Source organism: Cricetulus griseus, assembly GCF_003668045.3.
Source record: "Cricetulus griseus strain 17A/GY chromosome 1 unlocalized genomic scaffold, alternate assembly CriGri-PICRH-1.0 chr1_1, whole genome shotgun sequence".
NCBI lineage: Eukaryota > Metazoa > Chordata > Mammalia > Rodentia > Cricetidae > Cricetulus > Cricetulus griseus.
In genome coordinates, this window is record NW_023276807.1 from 240,143,652 (window position 1) to 240,165,609 (window position 21,958).

The window sequence follows — 21,958 nt, forward strand, 5'->3', positions numbered from 1 at the left end:
CAAGAGAGAGAGAGTTGCATGCTCGCCTCCCTGCCTCTTAAACCCCTGTTATGTAACTGTGACCACGCCCACTTAGGTGGTACTTCTAATCAGGGTTTCTCCCTGAAATTCCCCTTTTAGTATAAAGAGGTTTTAAACTTGTGACAAAACTAAATTGTGTACAAAACGCCTTAATATATGTAAGATCATACATCATCTTAAATAGAGAGAAGACTTTACAGAGTAAGACAATGTGTGACAAACAAATTATACATAAGTTACATCATACAAGCATCTATAACAGTGTAAGTTATCTATAATTAACAATCATAAAGGTGAATCACAGGAAGATATAATCTACTTATATCACATCCTAAGTATATCTATTCCATCTAAACCTTAAAGTCATCTGAAAGAGATGTCAAATACTGAACACCTCCTTCCAAACCCAACCCTAAACAGTAGGAAACTAGCCCTAACTAGGTGTGCATTATCCTTAGTGTCAACAGTGGGGAAAAGGGGGCGTCCAAGTTACTTCCTGATGAAATGGGACAATAACCTCATGGGGTCCTGTAGGAAGAAAATATTAGAGTAGTGAAAGTCTTGAGTGGATTATCTACAACACATGTATCCAGTCTGTATTTGGTGGGAGATGCTTGATTGAAGGTTTAGATCGAAGTCCTTATCCTGATTAAAGTCCTCGTGCTGATTGAAGTCAGTACCTGAAGCTCTGGCCAGAGTGTAATTAGAAGGTGCACCATTAAAGCTAGCTGTTTTGGAGTTGATGTAGTCCAAACCAAGTTTAAAGTGGTGATTGCCAATTCAAATGAATCAAGTTGAATCCAGTGGACTCAATGAGGTGGGGCCCATTTTCTTTCTGGAGATTCAAGGATTGCTGTTAGGAAGTTCTTTATTCGCTGTGGGGAAATTAAGCATTAATGTCAGCAGAGAAATTTTAACTTTTATATGTATGCATACCAGGAAGGGTGAAAGTAAGGAAAATAATAATTATGAGGGAATTTATACTTCCAGAGAAAGAGCCAAGAAGAGACAAATGATAGTCCCCAAATTTTTTCTTATTCTGTATTACATCAATTGGCTTCTTGATATAGTAAAGAAACTCTGAATTTTATTTTAGCAACATGCTTGGATTTAGAGGAGGAAAGCCAAATCCAACTCTAATGCCAGTGTTGGTTTACTTGAATAGGGCCTTGGAAGTAAAGAGAAATATATTTTACCAAGATATAGCTGTAGAGTTAATACATAGAGCAAATTCCTTTTGTTTGATGGTTCTTTCTGGATAGCTATCCTCTCTTCTTTAAGTATCCACCCATGCAGTGTCTTTTTGCTTTCTGGAGATGAGTTTTCCTGTGAAGATAAAAACAAAACACTTCCCTTTCATTTGGGAGGTTTCTACACAGTTTGTGAAATATACCTTGGTGGATGATCTGTCATTTCTCCTCATTGAGAGGTTCTTCTTTTTTGACTAGAATCTTGATCAACTTTGATAGTATCCAAGGCTTTTCTTCTCCTGTGGAAACAGAGGCAAAACCCCTTCCCCAACATAACACATGTCCTGGTTTCCATAGAGAGGTCAATACATCTTTGATGTATACCAGATAATTTAGTTCGGAAGTTTTTTGTGTAGTCCAGTGTCTTTCTGCAACTGTTTGTCATTTCTCATTATCCTTAAGAAAGTTTAGTGTTAATAAAGCATTATGCAACCTATGTTTGGGGGTTTTTGTTCCCCCTGCCTGTTTATGGAGCATTTCCTTCAATGTTTGATTAGATCTCTCTACCACTTCTTGTCCTGTGAGATTGTGAGCTATACTAGTTACATACTTTATGTTATAATATTTGAAAAACTGTTCCAATTTGGTGGAGACATGTGCTGGAACACTGTCAGTTTTTATTTGTGCAGGTATACCCATAATGGCCATTACCTCTAGCAGGTGTGTTGTAACAGAATCAGCCTTTTCAGAGCTAAAAGCAGTAGCCCATTGAAACCCTGAAAGTGTGTCTATAGTATGGTGCACGTATTTTAAATTTCCAAATTCTGGAAAGGGAAAGGCATCCATATTCCAGACCTCATTTCTCCAAATGGCCTTATGATTACAGCCAGCTGGCAATGGAGCTTGATTAGGTAGGACAGTTTTTCACTATCTCCTTGGCTTATTGCCAAGTGATGGAAAAAATCCTTTTTTAAAATTTTTTCTATTTATATGGTGTTTCTTATGAAATTCTGAAGCTTCTAGCAAACTTCCTATTAATAAAAAGATCAGCTTGTCATAACCTTGTACCAGTGGGCCTGGCAGACCCATATGGGATCTGAAATGTGTTGTATATACTGCATGGGTCCTGTTCCTGATTGTTTCTTGTAATTGTATAAACAATGAAGTTTATCCTGTATTGTCATGAACAAATTCAGCAGTCTTGATGTGTAAAACAACTCTTGTTACATATTGACAATCAGTGACTATATTGAGAGGCTCTGTAAAATCCATAAGTACCATGAGAATTGCACATAATTCTGCCTTCTGTACAGAGTTATACAGACTTTGAACTACTTTACTTCTCTTCTGACTTATATCCTGCCTTACCTGATTTGTTCAAATCAGTGTAGAAGGTAGGGATTACAGAAATAGGTGCTTTTCTTACAATACGTGGAAGGATCCAGATTGTCTTTTTTATGAATTTAATTCTGTCAATTTTGGGATAATTGTTACTAATTGTTCCCAAAAATTTAGTACAAGCTGTCTGCCAGTATTCATTGTCCTTACATAAGGAAGAAATTTCCTCATCAGTTAAAGGTACTATAATTTCTGCTGGGTCCCTTCCAGTCAGTTGACAAAGTCTTAATTTGCCCTTTAGAATCAAATCAGAAATCTTTTCTATGTACGTCTTTAGCTTTTTATTCTATTTATGAGGCAGAAATATCCATTCTAACACAATATCTTCCCTCTGTATCAGAATCCCTGAAGGGTATTCTCTGGATGGTACAATAGCAAGAATAGAGTCTAAATTAGGGTCCACATAGTATACATGTGTGTCCAGTATTCTGTTTTCCACCCATTGTAATTCTTTTTCAGCTTCATCTGATAATATTCATGGATTGTTTAAGTCCTTGTCCCCTTTATGGGCCATTTTTAAATGCTTTAAGTCATGTCCTTCTGCTCCAATTATTGTCTGTAGTTGAGAAATTTGCCCTAGCAATTTCTATAGGTCATTGGGAGTTTGATAACAATCTCTTCTAATTTGTACTTTTTGCAGTCTGATTTTTTGTAAGTCTATTTTATAACCTAAATAATTAATAAAATCTCCTCTTTGTGTCTTTTCTGGGGAAACCTGTAATCCTCAAAGAGGTAGCACTTCCTTTACTGTCTCAAACATCCGCTCTAATGTTTCCTTCTTAGAATCTGACAACAGTATGTCATCCATATAATGATATATTATGGATTGTGGAAATTTCTTACCAATTATCTCCAAGGGTTTTTGTAGGAAGTCCTGGCACAAGGTAGGACTACTTAAAATTCCCTATGGCAAAACCTTCTACTGAAGTCTCTTAACTGGCTGTGAGTTATTATAAGTAGGTACTACAAACACAAATTTTTCCCTATCCTTTTCTTGTAATTGTATAGTGAAGAAGCAATCTTTTAGATCAATGACAATGATCGGCCATCCTTTAGGAGTTAAGGAATGCAAAGGCATTCCAGGCTGCAGAGACCTCATAAGCTGAATTACTTTGTTGATGGTTCTCAGGTCTGTCAGCATCCTCCATTAACCAGATTTCTTTTTGATAACAAATACAGGATCCAAGGGCTGGCAGATTCTTCTATATGCCCAGAATGTAGCTGTTCCTGAACTATCTTTTCTAAAGCCTCTAGCTTCTCAGAGGCCATAAAGCCATTGTCCTAACCAGACAGGGTCATCTGTAAGCCATTTTAAGGGTAGAGATTTTGGTTCCTCTGTAGGTTTAGCAGTTGTACTTTGTTTATGTACAGCCTGGATGGTTGGTATCTGTTTTCCATTGTGTCTTACTATATTTTGTCTACCATCTAGAAGTTGTATATGATTTGCATCTGATACTGGAGGAATGTTAATCTGGGTATTCCATTGCTGTAAATGGTCATGACCCCAGAGATTTATTGCAATATCTGCTACATATGGCTTTAACCTTCCTCTCTGTCCTTCTGGTCCTATGCAGACAAGCCACCTCATACTTTGGCATACTTTAGATAAAGTTCCAATCCCTAAAATTTGAACATTCGCCTCTTGTAGGGGTCATCTCTGAGGCCAGGACTTTTGAGTTATAATAGTCATGTCCGCCCCAGTGTCCAACAAATCAGTAATAACTTTATTATTCTTACTTTCAACTAAGGCCTCTGATCCTTTATAGAAGTTTGCCAAAATATGCATTTTTTGCCTCCTCCAGTCACGTTTGATTCCTCCTCACTAGCCAACCTACCATCTAGAGTGTCACCATTCTTTACAACAGGCAATGTACTATCTATTCATCCTCCACAGTGACTGGGAATGACTGGACCTATCTCGATATGGGGGCCTTCAAGAGTCCACCCCAAGGAGTTTCCCAATTGTAACAGGTTTCCTTCTATGTCTCTGGTCCATATACATTCATTGTTCCAGTGTCTGCCCTTACCACATCTCCTACATAATCCAGGAGGTGGAGGCCTTCTATATGAGACATTATTGGAATTTCCTTGCCTATAATTTCTCCTAATATGTCCTAATCTGCCACAGTTAAAACATCTAGTATCTTGATGCTTTCTAACCCTCTGGGGATTGGTCTTCCTACCCAAGTTCCTGTTTCAGTACAGTTAGAGCATCTGGCCTCTTGGTGTCTTTTTAGACCTTTGGGGTTTGCTTCTTCTTCTCAAGATTCTGTGTCATCACCTTTAAGACATTTAACCTCTTGGTGTCTTTTTAAACCTTTTGAGATTACCTCTCCTACCCAAGCTTCTGTATCTTGGACATTATAGTCAGGATTAGCTGTATGCAAGACCCACTCTTCCAGTGGTGCTGATCTGATCTTTAAAGGCAAAAGTATCATTTTGCATAGTGTATTCACATTTTCATAAGCTAGATATTGTATGAATATTTTTCTAGAGTCTAAATCTGCCACCTGTAATTCTACTTCCCTGTCTTTGTAACTCTACTGTCTTTGTAAAAAGTCAGTGAACTGTTCTGTCAGTCCCTGTGCTATCTTAGTATAGGGTTCTACTCTTTCTCCTGGTTCACAAACCTTGTCCCAGGCATTTAAGGCTGCTGTCCTTTATATGGACAATATGTGCTCCTCATATGCAGCCTGAGACTGTGGGTCAGCATAAAGAGCCTCACCAAGAATCTTATCTTTGGAGCTTCATAACCTTTCTTTAAGCCTTGAAGCTGGAGGGCTTTTCCTTCCTCCCTCCATAGTGCCCTCTACTGTATTTAAGACAAATTTTCAAGTACAGCTGATATTAGGCATTCCCAATCTATGGTCGATACTCTATTAAAAGTTGCCCACAAATTTAATAATTCTTTGACATAAGGGCTATGGAGACCATATCAGACAACAGCCTCCTTAATTTCTTTTAAGTCTTTTAGTTGAATCCATTCCCATTGATATGCAACATGGCCATTTGATGGTTTTTCTGACATAGGCACTGGGAAGACCAGTGGTGTGCACATAACAACCTTAGGAAGATTTTTCTGACTTTTGATTGGAATAGGTACATCAGATTGGGAGGAATCCAATTGACAGTCATCCAAGGCTTGTAGTCTGGCAACCATTGTCTCCTTGAGAGATTGAACCTCATGAGTCATAAGATTCTAAGGATTTCATAGAATCGTTAATTTTTCTGGTTTCTTCATTTACATATGCTTCTAAACCTTTAATATTCTCTCTCATCCTTAGATACTATCTGAATGGCATGTAAATTTCCTTCTAAATATCCAATCCTAGACTCCAGCTTTTGGCCTGTGGCAGTAGATTCATCAGACATGGAGTGAATTGTCTGTGCCAGTTTGTTAATCCTGTTCTGGTTCTTAGCTACCTTTCCATTTAAAGCATCAGACATGGAACAAATTTTGCTTTCTATTTGGCCATGAGTTTGTTCTACCTGTGTCAGTAACATAGCATGGCCAGTTTTAATATCTTCAACTTCTTTATGTAAATGTTTCATGTCTTTCATTTCAGAGATCAAGTTTTCCTGGCTGGCTTTTATATATTGAATCCAACTTTCTAAGCTGCCCCTAATTTGTACAGGTTCTTTGTCCTTTTCCCTGTGTCTCAGTCCTCTGGTTAGAGATACCACATGATCTATGAAGCTGACCACTGACATAATATATAGGTATGTTACCAGTAAGTCATAAGCCTCCTCTAACATCAGATTCACATAAGAAGCAAGAATATTCCCAATGGTCTGCATTGTCGGATTATCTGCCATTGTTACAGAGTAATAAACCTTAGTTATTATTACCAGATAAAATACAAGACTTTTACCTTTCTATGGTTTGATTTCAGCTCGCAGTAACTATGTTTGACCAGCAGGTGGCATAGGTGGTCGGTTGTGGTGGTGCAGGTATGCCACAAAACAGAGTTCAGCTGTGGATGGTTAAGTTGTTCTCAAAACAATCTGAAAAATATCTGAATGGCTTCCCGACCAAGTTAGAATGGATGGAAGGGATGGGGTTTTGTCAAAAGCAAGGGCTTTTGGAAACCCGCAGGGCCGTAGCCAGTACTCGGGCACTAAGTAGGTATCTGCCCACAATGTTGGCCTTGGTAGCTGAATGGAAGGGGAGGGGCCTTGGGTTGGGAAAACCCCCGGAAAGGCAGCTGGCAGAAGCCAAGCTCAGGCTGGGAGACAGAACCAGGGAGATGGCAGCAGGTGTCCTTGCTTTCTCTGGGAACCTCGGTTTGGGAAACCTGCTGAAAAAAAAACACTCAGCAGGGCGGATAATGGACGAGGGAGCGGCAAGGGATGGGAATGTGGGGCAGTCCCTGTGGAAGACCCTCAGAGGGGCTCCAATAGGGGAAAGGCCAAGGGGAGTGGGGGTAAAACCTCCTTCTGACACCAGATATTGATGATTACAAAGTTGAGTCAGAGAAGGTTAATAACCGGTAGTTTATTATGGGAAAATACTCACACAAGGGAACCAGTGACCGACCAGGTTTGCACCCTAGCAGGATGGACCCAGAAATGCTTCTCAGTCAGCTCAGCCAAGCGTGAGAGAGAGCTGCGTGTTCCCCTTCTTGCTTCTTAAACCCCTGTTAGGTAATAGTGACCCTGTCCAAGCGGGCGTGGTCAGTGGTACCTCCAATCAGGGTTTCTCCCTACAACACCCAATACAGATGAAGCAGATCCAGTGGGACTTGGATTTGGATGTCAGGTGATACCCACGTGATGCATGTAGTTAAAGCAGTGGTCGTTAGGTAATGGAACTGAAGCCTCACCTGTCTGTAATTGGATGTGATTTCTCTGGGAGACATTTAAACAATTGTCAGAGGTTTCAGACACAGAGGTCTGTTAAGTTTCCAGGGTTTCCAGGTTTACGTATTTCCAAATGCCAGTTCTCTTTTGTACCACATGCTTCCACCCCACACCACAGTCCTGAAGACTAGGAAATGGAGAGCTTCCTCTGTGAACATGCACCACTTCCTTGAAGTTATGTAACCAAGAAATAAGTACAGAAAACACAATAACGAACATGCTTGAATCTTCTGGGATTTGTTAGGGTAGCAGGGCTGATTAAAGATGCTCAGTCAATCCTCCTTTTCCTCTTCAATAGCTTATTTTCTCACCCATCATCACCTCTATGTGAACTAAAACTGAAATAAGGAGGTGATACATAAATTATCTGACATTGTCACCAATTAACAGCTTCCATCAGAGAAAGAATGGAAGCTGTTAGCTAAGTGGGTATTTTCAGGCTGGTCTCTTGCTGCACTCTGAGAACCTGCAAAGTCAGAAAGATGGGGGGAGGGAGAAAAGTGGCACACTTTTAGAATCAGAAGGCCTGGATTTGGGAGGCCATTTGGGCACATTCAGTCACTTAACGTTTCTGTCCGTTAGTGTTCTTACTTGTAAAACATGTGCCAAGCGTGTGCCGGGCACCTCACAACTCATTCATTCAACAATTGCTGCCCTCAAGCAGGTTGCTGGGAAAGTCACATGTAAACCTTGATATAAAGCTATGTAAGCCATAAAGCAATAAATATGTCAACAGAGGCCATTGTGCAACACTAACCATCTGTTTCCAGTGGCCCCAGTTGTCATCGAGTTATTGGAATAGGTTTTCCTGTTCCCTGATGGCCTCAATTTTTAAATTTTCTACTTACTATTATTATTTTTTGTACCAATTTTCTTATTTTCTTCTTCTGAGAGTTTTTTGTTGCCTTTTAGAAACCAAATCACCAATTTGTCCTTTACATTTTGTAGCAAAACTGCCAAACTCAGAAAAGGGAAGGTGGCTTTCTGAAACTCCTGGGCAATGTGGGCCACAATCCCATTATAATATTTGCTGTGACTTTTATAAATCCACAAGTGACTGCCCTTTCTAAAGCTCTGCTGGCAAAGGGAGGGGTTTGGAAAGGGAGCCCGTGCGGGAGCCCTTTCTTGATGGAGGCCCTGCCATTAGAGTATGATGGCATTCGGGCATTATAATTTACACCTGTGTTTCATGCATTTTATCCACTGCTAATAATTATTGAATAATTACCACATTCTCCTACTGAGGCCTCTCTTTTGTATTCCCACTTCTTCCCAGGGTTTCAGCGAGAGCATTGCTTTTTGAAAGTTTCTTTCCTTCAGAAAAGAAGGCAGGTGGTTTGTAATTCTTATTTCTGAGCCAGGCATTTAAATAGGAAAGCTTTTTACCCTGTAGCCTGTCCTGGCTCCCTGGCTTCAGCATGTTGACTGGGAGGATAGTAGGTAGTACCTTGTCCTAGAAATCACTTTCACTTAAAGATCTTAACACTCATGTGTGTGACTTCCATGCATGTCACCTGCTTTCATGTTGCATCTTCCAAATTTGCTAAGCTGATTGAAATTGAGATAAATTAGATCGTTTGCAGCCCAACTTGCCTGCCAAATTCAAATTGGCACTGGGAACACTTTATCTATGTTTGAGGGATTGTTGGAAGACACGTCCTCAAGACTTAGCTCACAAAAGAAATTCATTTTGTTTTTCTGTATGGAAAAACAAGTTAATTCCTACCTTTTTTTGTTTTTGTTTCTGTTTCATTTTGTTCTTTATTGTTTCTTGTTTGGCCTTTTCTCCTCTCGTGCGTGTGTGTGTGTGTGTGTGTGTGTGTGTGTGTGTGTGTGTGTGTTGTGGTGCATGTGTGTGGTACTTGTATACATATGCGTTCATGTACATATGTGAACAAATACCCATATAATACACATGCCAGAGAACACTGGGTTCCTGCTCTGTAACTTTCAATGTTATGTTCCCTGAGACTCTGAGACAGGGTTTCTTACTGAACTTGGAGCTAGGCTGGTGGCCACAAAGCCCCGGTAATCCTCCTGTCTTCATACCCCACACTAGTGAGGCTACAGATGTGTGTGACCATGCCTGGATTTTTATGTGGGTTCTGTGGATTTGAACTCAGGTCCTCATGCTTGCATAGCTAGTGTTCTTCCACACTGAGCCATCTACCCAGTCCATTGTCTTTACAAAAAATTATATCCTAATCCTCCATTTGTCTGTCTTAGTATCCATTATCAAAGTTAGAAGATTGTACCATTTTTTTCCTAAAAAGGAAAAAGAAAAAGAAAAAATATTTTAAAAGTCTAATGTAGTAGGAGGGATGTGATTACTTAGCCTGAGTAATCTTCTGACTACTGTGTCCCCCCTGTTCCTAGGTGATGTTCTGATTACTGGGTCTCCAGTGTTCCTAGGCAAGTTTTGTAAAACTGGGTCTTTTGCCCATCATTCTATACTGTTAACAATCTATAGTTAATCTCAGAAGGAGCTTAGCTGCCTGCCATTCCTATGAATGTTTATTCCATATCATAACTTGTTCCCTGGGTTTTTTGTTGCATAGGGGACAGCCACAACAAACATTTTCAACTGTCAATAAAATGAACAAGATAATCTTGAGTTTTATTATTAAAAAAAATAAAAACCATTTCTGGAGCCCAGACTTTGTCATAGGATCAGACTGCTCTGTAATTTACCCTACCTAAGAACCTGTAAGCAAAATGGCATGGCATAGGATTACAAAATAATTAAATGCTTATTATATGAGGCAATCTTCAGTGGATAATGATTGATAAACTGGTAGCATAACAGAGCACAGGAAAGTTGCTTAGGTGAAGGGATTGGCCCTCACTTCTTAGTTAACTCTAAACGTGAGGTCTCGGGGAAGCTGCTGGCACAAAGGTAGGAAATAACACCAGGGTTTGCTTTTCAGTTGAGGAATTGAGATGTTTAAAATTGGTTTAGAAATATAAGTTCCGGACATTCAGAACATCATTTTGTTCTCAAGGGCCTCCTCAGCATGAAGAGTTTCCAAATGATTTTCTTGTAAGGAATAGTGATAAATAGAGCCATGGGAATGTTTGAAACTTCAATTGATTTCATTGTAAATAATGTATTTCTTTAACTAACATCGCTTCTTAACACATATGTCACCTCTAGTGTGAAAAACCCCAGACTCAGGAGAGGACATATTGGCATTCCCTGATGCTACCATTGTCATCAGATGTTCGACAAAGCTGAGGTTTGCCTCCACCAATTTTTCAGATATTGGTCAATTTATTCATGTAATAAATTATTACTGAACATCTGCCACCTGCTAGATTCTACGAGAGTAGATAGTAATAAAACAAATAAAGCATTGTCCCTGCCCTCCTCGGGCACCTCAGCAGCTGCTGAAAGTAAAATTAGAATGACAATCCAAGTAGTGAGATTAGTTACACACAGAAATGACTGACCTCCAGAAATAATTGGTACAGGGGCTCCGGAGAAGATGTTCGAATACTTAACTGAAGATAAACAAGCGTGCTTGTGTTAAATTGGGGCTATTATGTAGTCCAGATGCAGAGACTAGGAGAGGCTATAGTTACTAACTGAATTCATGCACCCAGGTATGAGATCTGTGCTGTATATAACTGTCCCTAACTTCAGGGACTTTGTCACACTTATTCACTGGCTTATACTTCAGGCTTTTCCAAAGGAAAAATGCCACAACCATTCAGTTCCTTGTATTCAGTTGTTGGGATATCTTTGATTTATCTCTTAAACTAAAACTCCTTCTTTCCTTGCCACACCAAATGGTCTCCCCAAAACACAATGCAGAACAAATGTGGCCTCCTCTTAAACACAACTCAGATCACAATCTACACAGCCACTATCATAGTCCAATATCTTCACATCTCACCTGGTCTGCATAATGTAGTTCTCATGTGCTTTCTTGTTTATGTTCTTCCTGTTTAATTGGAACGCACACGTGTCCACACACGCACGCGTGCACACACCCACACACACACACACACACACACACACACACACACACACACACGCATGCACATGCACCACACATTTCTGACTCATCAGCCAGAGAGAACCTTCTCTAGGTATTTCCAGTAAACTGTTTCCTCCTTTTATCTGGAAGAAAACCCAAATATCTTTCCTTGGGCTACAAAGACATGCTTTATCTGGTACTGGGATTACCTTTCAAGCCCAATTCCCATAATTATTGTCCTCCTGCAGTCATTCTGTATCTCTAATTCTTCAGTTGCCTTTCAAGATGTATGCCCTAGCACAGTTGGTCCTTGTGATTGGTACACTACAGGCTTCCTCCCAATTCAGGTCTCAGGGCAGTAGGATTGTTTCCTGCCTGTCACCATCACATTACCATCACTGTACTCCTTAGCATGTTACCCAAAATCCAAGGGTTTCATCTTTACTGTCTTTTGGGATTCCTTCTTGCCTTTTTCCACTAAAACAGAAACTCCATGCCTCTGTTGTTTGGCCCTATATCCCTGGTGCCTGGAGCAAAGCAGCTGATGCTCAACAAATAAGGAAGAAATTAATGGATGGATGATGGTGCAAGACAAGGAAGCTATAATGAGCAACTGGAAGGAGAGGAAGTGATAAGAAAAAAAAGAGACTGAGAATTAGAAGTACACGGAGAGGACCAGGGAGATGGCTCAAGGCGGGTAAAGGCCGTGCTTTGGCCACACAAGCCTGACAATCCCAGTTCATGCTCCAAGTCCATCTCCCCCACACCCCACATATAAAGATGCAATGACATTCATCTCTAATTTTCTACAGTGGGATGGGAGGCAAAGACAGGGAAGTCACCGAGAAGCTCACCTGCCAGCTACTACTTGGAGTGTGCAGCATGCAGAAACCAAAGACACCCTGCTTTCTCCACAAGGGGGAAGGAGACAAACCACTGAAACTTGTCCTCTAGCCTCCATGCATGTGCTCAGAACACACAAGCACACATGATAAAGGTGGGGGGAGGGTTAGACAAAGATAAGGAGAGAAATGGACAGGTAAGAGCCAGAGAGCAAGGGGGAAAATGAACGGAGATGATGAAGATTCCAAGTATAGAAAACTGTTGGAGCTGGAGGGTTATAAAGTCGGGTGGGGAAAAGATGAACTGGAGAGAACAGGAGGCCTGCAGCCCAGGTCATGAAGCAGTTTGCAACTCCACTCAGGGGGTCTGTGCTCATCCTACAGCACCCAATGAAGTGCTTTAAGCAGGGGAGTGACAGTGTCAGGTTTGTGTTTAAGAAAGATCACTGTGGTGGCAATACAAAGAATGAATTAGAAGAGAGAAGACAGAAGAAGAAGTTATGCTAGCAGAAAGGAACGGTCAGTGTGGCAGCTTAAACAAAGGGAGGCTAGCCAGCCAGGACGTTGGTGTGTTTGTCCAACAGTCTCAGGGAGGTGGCAATATATCTGAGTGTGAGCTGCCAGTGACTTCAGAGGAGTATATAATGCTGAGCTGAGAGTCACACAAGCCCAGAATTAACTCATCTGTCACTTGGGAGTATGTGATCTAGAGCAAGTGAGCTAAGCCGTGTTTTACCCAGGTATAAACTGGGAACAGTAGCAATCAGCATGCAAATTGATTAACCCACTTCCTGCAGTATATGAGCACTGAGGAAATCTTGGTTATGTTTTTAGGTGTTCTCTGTTACAGCCTTGGGTAACTCTAATACATGGCCTCATGACCTAGGAAGAGATCAGCCTAGGCTACATAAGATCCCCACCCCCAATGGCTTTTGAATACAGTGTAGAATTGTTAAGCTAAGCTAATTAACACTCCATCACCTCCAATAGTTAACATATTTCGTGGTGTGAGCACATGAAGTTTATCCTTGGTGATAATTAAACCCTGTTGTTAGTCCTATTCACCATGCCATGCAACTGATCTCCAAAATGAGCCAACTCATTCCTCGTATCACACTGAGGCTTTGAATCCTTCAGCTACCATCTTCCCTATGCTGTCCCCAGTCTCTGGAATCTCCGTTCTGACCTCCTGTAAGTTCGATTGTCACATGAAAATGACTACACACTATACTATCACCTACTTTAGAGTGGATTCTCTGTAAAACCTGCTGTGGTTATGTTTTATAAATTCATTCTATTCTTTATTTCTATTTTACATACAATAGTGTGTGTGTGTGTGTGTGTGTGTGTGTGTGTGTGTGTGTGTGTGTGTGTCGAGCTCTAATCAGATCAAAGTAATTGGTATAGCCATCATCTGAATAATGTGTGGGGAAGACTGAGAATCGTCTCTAGTAGCTGTTTGTTTGGGTTTTCTTTTAATACATTTAATTGTTACCAACCACAGTTATCCCACAGCACTGTAAGGCGTTAGAGGTTATTCATTTTGATTTTTCATTGTGTGTGTATGTGGGAGGGTGGAGGGTAGGTGAGTTTGTACGTGTACTCACATGAACACAGAGCGCAGAAGCAGGTATCAAATCCCCTGAAGCCAAATTACAGCAGTTGTAGCTGCCTGACATTGGTGCTGGGAATCAAACTCAGTTCCTCTGCTAAGCCATCTTTCCAGCCCCAGAAGTTACTTCTTTTCCAACCCCTAGACATAAAACTGTCCTCTGCATCCCCCAGCATCTTCCTCGAATCTGATAGCTGCTATTGTATCCCCCACCTATATGAAATAGTCTACATTAGCTTCTTCACCGGGGTAAACAAAGGAAGCATTCGTCTTCTCTGACATTTCACTTCGCCATGTTGTTGTAAGTGACAGAATTCCATTCCTTTTTAGGGTTGATTAATACTCCTTTGTGTGTATATACCGCATTTACTTTATTCATCCATCAGTGGATATCTAGGTTGACTCCATACCTTGGCTATTATGAATAGTTCTGCAGTCAACATCAGACTCCAAGTATCTCTTCAACAGACTGATGTCCATTCCTATATATATATATATATATATATATATATATATGGTTATACTGCATCACATAGAGCTATTTCCAGTTTCTTAAGAAACCTGTTATACTGTTTTCTCCGATGATGGCACCAATTTACCTTGCTGTCTACAGTGTATCCCTACCAGCATGTGTGTTTACCTGAAAAAAAAAAGAAGTCATTCTAATTGGGGTGAGATAATACCTACTGTGGTTTTTATTTTATTTCTCTGATGAAGCTGTGATATTTAAGCATTTTTTCATATACATGGTGGCCATTTATGTACCATCTGATCATTGTATTATTTAGTCATGTTTGTGTGTTTGTTTGTTTGAAGACTTTGCTATGCCTCAATAGCATAGCAAGACCTTGCCTGGCTTTAACTATGAAGTCCAGACTGATCTTGTACTTGTGGAAGTTCTGCCTGGGCCTTCTGAGTGTCAGGATTACAGGTGTGTGGGGCCACTGGCAGTTGGGACCAGGATTTATCCCTAGTGCATGAACTGACTTGTTGGAGTCCATACCTTATGGAGGGATACCTTACTCAACCTGGATATGGGGGGGGGCTTGTTCCTGCCCCAACTTGTTATGCTAGAATTTGTTGACTCCCTTTGGGAAGCCTTACTCTTACTGAGGAGTGGATTGGGGTGGGGTGGGATCACTGGGTGAAGAGAAGGGGGAATGGAAGGAGGAGGAGAGGGAGGGGGAACTGTAGCTGTTGTGTAAAATGAAAAAGAAAGCACTCAAATAAAAAACAAACCACACTGTTTGCATTAATCTCTGTTGCAGCTTGTGTCAGTAAGCTAAACTTACTCATCCCCGAGAAGAACCAAACACTGAAGAGGCTGTTCCAGCCACGGGCCAAGCCCTGCAGTAAGGAGCCCAGCTCTGATTGTCCCAGACGTGAGTTTAGTCTGTTAACATCAGCACTTTTCAGCTGGTTCCTGTATCATCACAAGCTTTAAACCTAACACAACTGCCCTTCGGCATGATGATTCGTCCAATACTTAAAATCTCTTCTTTTTTTATTGACCTTGCTTTCCTCTCCCAAATTTCTTTCTATCAGACATCCAGATCCAAAAAGACGTAGCATGGTTGTTTATAGACCCCAGCCCCAAATAGACCAGAAGAGACTACAGATGTGTGTTTGCTGTTTGTCTCCAAATCTGTCTTTAGGAGAGAAAGCGGTATCTGCTAGAGACAATTTTTTTTTAGCAATTTAATAGACTCATTTAGAAGTATATATTTTCAAGCAGCCACCATGCATTGTATTAACAGCACCTCACTGTGATGTTACCACAAAGGCTTCAAATCTCTGGGGACCGAGAAACCGTTTAACAACGGTGTTTAAGTAAACGTTAAACCCTTGGTTTGTGATTGGGAGTTCTCCCCGAGTGGCGCTTGGGTGGTTGAGGTGGGGGACAGTTCAGCCATTTGAATGTCAGCTGAAGAGCACGCACATTGCTGTGGCATATCATCAGAGCCCCGGGTCATTTACACTGGTGCTTGTTTTACTTCACAGCCCAGAGCCTTCCCTTAGCTGCTGTCATTCTGACCCTGAGGCTGCCCTTCACAGCCTCCTGACTCCACTCCCAACATCCTCTTTGAAGCTGACACAGAGCAAAGGCTGACCTTGTCTCATCAAGCACTTCCCCACACAGACCCAATTAATCTTTGGTTGCCAGTCACTCTCCCACACTGCCCTCCTTGAATGCAGTAGAATTTCACAGTGGGGAGGCTTTTGGCTTCATTTGTTTCCGTCTGAGAGGAGCCATGCCTGAACACAGACAGCTGCCCTGTGGAATGATGAGAGGACCTCCGAGGGCCACAGGTGCCTTCTCGTCAGTGTCAGAGTGTGAAAACTCACTTCTAGTCCTTTCCTTGGCTGCTGGGAGCTTCTTTCTAACAATAAAGGTTTCCTAGGATAATTAATTAATGAATCACCTTTAACAAGGAGGTGATGCTCTGATAGAGGAAAGACAGGTGAAAGAGTGGGGTTCCAGGATATTTGAGGTACTTGGTGAGAGAACAAGGTGACAGTGGAGTCAATTAACCTGGGCTCATTCACAGAGATTATGCAAAGGTTTTCTGACAGTGGCTACCTGCTACCTAGGTGTGTTATAAGGAAGACAAGTATCACTCACTGCCTATGTTAGGCAGTGTTCTTTAGAGGAACACAACCAGTGTTATAATTATAAAAGAAGAAATTATCAGTTGGCTGGGTAGTCCAATGACTGCCTACACACTAAAGGAGCAAAGAACACTCTTCACACAATGCAAGAGGCTCACTCTGAAGCTGAAAGCCTGGATATTCCCTGGGAAATTTTTGTGTGTGTCTGTATTTAAAGGTTGAAAAGCTGCAATCTGTTCTTCCTCAGGTAATGGCGGTCACAATAGACTACTTAGGATGGGTAGAATTTCACCTGCTGGCCAGCTGCCTCTGTTTTTTCCATTTTGATTCTACCTAGGCCTCCAACCTAGCAGATGGTGCTGCCCACATCCAGGTGGGTCTTCCCCCCTCAGTTGCTGTCACACACACATAGAAGGGTGCTTTCCTAATCTTAGAAGTGTCTGTCAATCCGTAAACTGACAATCATATTATAGTGTGACTTTGGCCACACTCAGCATCACTGAGGTTTCCACTTTGCATTTTCCTGATTTATCTAGATCTAGATCCCTTTGTGAGGTGGGGAAATCCCCTATCAGAGGCAGGCTGTCCAAGGCACTGAGCTAAGTTGTCATTATCCGGACTTATCCAGTTGACAGAAAAACAGCACGCTGGTTTGGTGGCATTCTCCTCCAAGAGTAGGAAATGAAATGTGGGGCATGGCATGGGGTCTGATAAGGAGGGCATTGCCTAAAGAAAGAGGGAAGTTGCTGTCCAGCATGCCTTCTGACCCCAGTCATAACATCCCCTTCCACATCCCCGTGGTTTATGGACCCATGATAACTGCTAGGGCTTCTGGCAAGCAGAACAAAGTCCCCATCCTATCCAGCTGTCTAAGTTGTAATCCTCAGAATCCTCTGTGGAGATGGGTTGCTGGATGCTAAAGGAAAATTAAGTTTGCAGTTGGAATGAAGCTAATTAACCAGCTCACCCGGAGATATGTGGGATTGTCCTGGATTATCTAGGAGGGTCAGATATAATTACTAAGGTATTTTTAAGAATATTTTTTATTTATTTGTTGACATTTTATATGTGTGTACCAACATATGCCTTTTCCCATCTTCACATCCTCTTTTCTTTAACTATTTTTTTAAAAGATTTATTTCTTTTATTTGAACTGTGTATGTACTTTGCCTGCATGCAAACCTGTGTACCAGGTCTGTGCATTGCTTGCTGAGGACAGTGGAGGGCATCAGATTCCCTGGAACTGGAGTAACGGATAGGTGCAAGCAACAATGTGGGTTCTAGGACCCAAATCCAGGCCCTCTCCAAGAACAGCAAGCGTGCTCTTAACTACTGAGCCATCTCTCCAGACCTGTCCTTTTCTTTTTGACAACTCAGATATTTGGAAGAAGAAAAAAAGCAGCAGCAGTAGAGGAATCCAAAGGGTGATACAGGAGGCAGTAGACCTGTTATTTCAGGCTGTGAAGAGGCAAGGAGGGACCACCACTGATGGGATGTGGGGATCCTTGAGGAACTGGTGAAGATAAGGTGGGGACTTATCAGCTTGGTGAATACCTTGATTTCAGTCTGGTGAGAACCATGTTAGGCTTATAACCCATAGAACTTAAAGTTGATGAGCTTGCATTGTTCCGAGCTCCAAGGTTTATGAGAATTTGTTGCAGCAGCCATGAAATCTCCAGGGGAAAATTTACAGGAAACCATCCAAACCGGGGCATTTGCCCTAGGCAGTGAGCTAATTTTAAAGCCCCCAAGGAGAAGAGCTGCTCGTGTCACACTAGAGCCTGAAAGCATCCCAGTCTCACTTCCCCGGTGGTGTGCAGGTTGCACCAGAACCCCTGCGACCACAGGTGGTCAGAAGTTGTAGATGGACAGCAGACTAGTGACTGAAGGACATCCGTGATAGAAGCCAAGGGGAGGACCTTGTCTGAGAACTTTTCTTACTATCACTTCAAAATAAGAAATAAACACTAAGGGTGTTGTTAAGGCTCTGACTAGGCAGCTTTAGAGAAAGAAAAAAGAAATCACAAAGTGTGTCCTGTGTCTCAAGTTTACCTTTATTGTTCCGCAAGAATAGCAGTGATCTGGGAGACTGTCATCTTAAGGCACAATGTGTCGAGTTAAAGATGGAGTGGCAGTATTAATGGAATTGCCTTGCTTTAGTGGGTTTAAGGCAAATCCTTAACATTATTTTCCTGCCGTTTTCTAAATTAAATTTATAAGAAATATTATGTATCCCGCTGTGCAAAGTGAAAGCCGTATTCTTGTAAAGGGCTTATAATCATATTAAAAAGCTGGAGGGTAAAGTTTGTTCATGCCATCAAAGTCACAAAGTAAAAAATAGAGTCTTATATTGTGCATTTTATAATGGTAATACCTTTTGGGATATATAACACCACAAAGTGTTTCTCTGATATTGTTTCGTTAATCCTCAGAACATCCCTGGTGGGGAGGTGTATTTTTATCTCCACTTTGCATATGGGAAAACTGAGGCTCAGCTAGTGTCAGCCATTTGCCATGGTCTGCTGGTGGGCTGGCAGCACAGCTTGGGCTGGTACTCTGGGATCTCAGCCTGGAGACCATTCTCATCCTTCATCAGACAACAGTCCTCGCTCTAATCTACCTTGCTGCAGGTACAGAAATAGCTCCAGGAGGACTTCAGCATCTCTCAAATTTTATCTCCAAGTTCCTCAAGAAGAAAAAGTGCTATAAATAGATTTTTCTGCTAATTCCACTACATGTGCTTAAAATATTTATGAGCAGTCAGTGCGCTGGAGAGGAGGCTGGTGTGATGGGCTGAGTAGGGACGTTTGCAAAGTGAGTGGCCATGTGGGTGTTTTGGGAAAGTCATAAGACAGTTAGGAGAGCTATAATGGGTCTCTCGTCTGGTAACCTGGAAGCGCTCTACTGTAGCCTGCCTGCTGATGAGCACATGCTTGCCCTCAGCCCAGGAAGTTCCCAGTCTCTCCAGATGTTCTCTTCCTGGGCACCGAGGAAGGTTATTCTGGAACCTTTCTGTGAAGATTTTACCCTGTTCCCGTATGCTTTACCCCATAAGGAATGCACTATACCTGAGTATCTTCATAGAAACCTTTAGGACCTAAATATAACATTTATCACCTCATTCTATGTCGAGAAGAAGCAGGAAGACCAAATTCTCTCTGCATGTTCCTTAGGTTTTATGTTTCTGAGTGATACAGAACACACATACTTGAGCATGTTATAACAACAGAAATGGCTTCAGTGGCATATAGTGCCGGGGCCCAGCTTATATCAGTCCCATGCTACAGAGGCTATTCTGGACTGAAGTCTTTGGAGCTGAGATTGGAGTCAGCCGAATGGCTTCAGGTCCATCCTTGAGTCGGGGGTGGGGGTGGGTGGGTGATAGGTGCTGAATCAGAAAACTCCTAGCTACCCAACCTCAATAAAGATGAGAAACAGACATCTAGTCATTTCAGGAGGGCTCTCAGTCCATGCTGGAAACTGGAGTCTCTGGTTTATTCAAGCATCCTCTTAAATAGCTTTCCAACAATGGGGGTGACTCAGAAGACATCTACTATCATGTATAAAGCTGATATCAACAAATTCTTTTAACCCTAGCAGCACACCTAAACAGTCCCTAGGCACATAAACAAAGCAGGTACCGGCACACCCAGGGCCTAGGTCTGTTGTTATGGAAGTAGGAGACATTCTCCATTGAGACTAAGTGGTAATTAGCAGGACATCTGAAAGACAATGGGAGATTCAGGCTCCGGGAAATTGAGAGGAGGTTTGGACCCCAAACTTTATAATCGATATTTTTGGGGGGTCCCGACAATATAGAGCACCTGCTGTATACAAGCATGAATCTAACAACCATGCTTTCATTGAAACCATCTTTGTACAGAAAAGGAAATGTCATTTGCTTAAGATAAAATTGAACTTGGCATAGCTAAGATTCAGTTCTGTGCTTAATGGGATTCAAACCTATTCCTACCACACTACACTCCCTACACTCTGAGGTATGCCAGCCTCTTGTCCTGTGACATACTGACTCTATTAATCAGAAATGGCCCTCTCAGCATAGCGAAGATCACTATTTCATGATGGCTTATCACTGTGGTATCTTGCCATCTTGAATGATAAGCACATATAACTTAATTTTCAGATTTCTTGTCTATTGCCAATCTTCAGGAAAAGGATTAGAGGCATTGCTTTTAGTTCTCTAAAGGACTTTATTTAAAACAAAGGACCGGAGAGATGGCTCAGAGGGCCAGCCACAAAAGTATGAGAGCCTGAGTGTGGATGCCTCTAGCCCACATGAAGCTCTGTAAATTCAGCATCCCTGTGGTGAGATGGGAGATAGAAAAGTAGAATCTCGAGAAACTGAAGCTAGCCTGGCTTTATGCAACTGAAAACAAGAGACACCTTTTCAAACAAGGTGCAAAATAAAGACTGACACCCAAAGAGTGTTTTCTGACCTACACATGTGAGCTGTGGTGCATTCATGCCAACACACACATACACACATGCAACACACATGCAAACACACATGCTGCACATTTATTCCAAAGACTTGTTTGGGCACATGATTATTTTTTTATTGCTGTTCCTTTGTTTTCCAGTTATGTCTTTAATGAGTTGGAAATGTTCCATTGTTGACTAACCTGTGACTACAATACAAAGAAGCTAATGTTAAAGAAATGTTTCTATGGGGTATTGAGGGAGACAATTGAGATAAGGGGATTATTCCACCTGTTTCCCGCCTGTACAGTGTAAGTGATCTTTTATGGTGTTGTATTCTATATAGAGGATCAGAGTCAATGTCTTCCAGGTCTTTTCCACTCCTGGGTTGAGGTTTCCCCAGACGCAGCAGCATGTCCACGGTGCAGGCCTTTGCTTGGGTCCCTTTCCTTTGCTGCACTCCACTATCTGCCAGTGATCTCGGGCTGTCAATACTTGGCACTCTCTGCTGATGCTTCTTCTGCCCATGTGAATGGGAAGCTAAGAAGGAAGAAATCGAGATATACCAGGGAATCAATACCATGGGAAGAGCCCAGATAATGATGAGTTAGACTATGCAGATCAGCATCCAACCTTCTTTGCCTGTTGGGTAGTCAGCTGATGCTGTCTTAACAAAATGCAGCTTTCATCTCAAAGGAGATAAATGATAGCTTATGTTGGAGCTAAATATGTGCCACCGTGGCCCAGAAACACAGATTCAAGTTACTTCCATTTCCATGTTCCACTGGGGCAAGTTTCATGATGTTTTAGAGTAACAAAACAAAAATCACACACAATACACTTTTCAAATGCATCGGTGGAAACATCAGGTAGACAAGTTCCAGCAGGGAAGGGGAGCTTGTTGTAATGTCAAAAGCAGTGCTGGATGCCGTGTGACAGAGCTCATGTGGAGGGGTTTTTATTAGGGGAAAGGGAATGGAAAAAAGGGGAAGGGGAGGGGGGAGA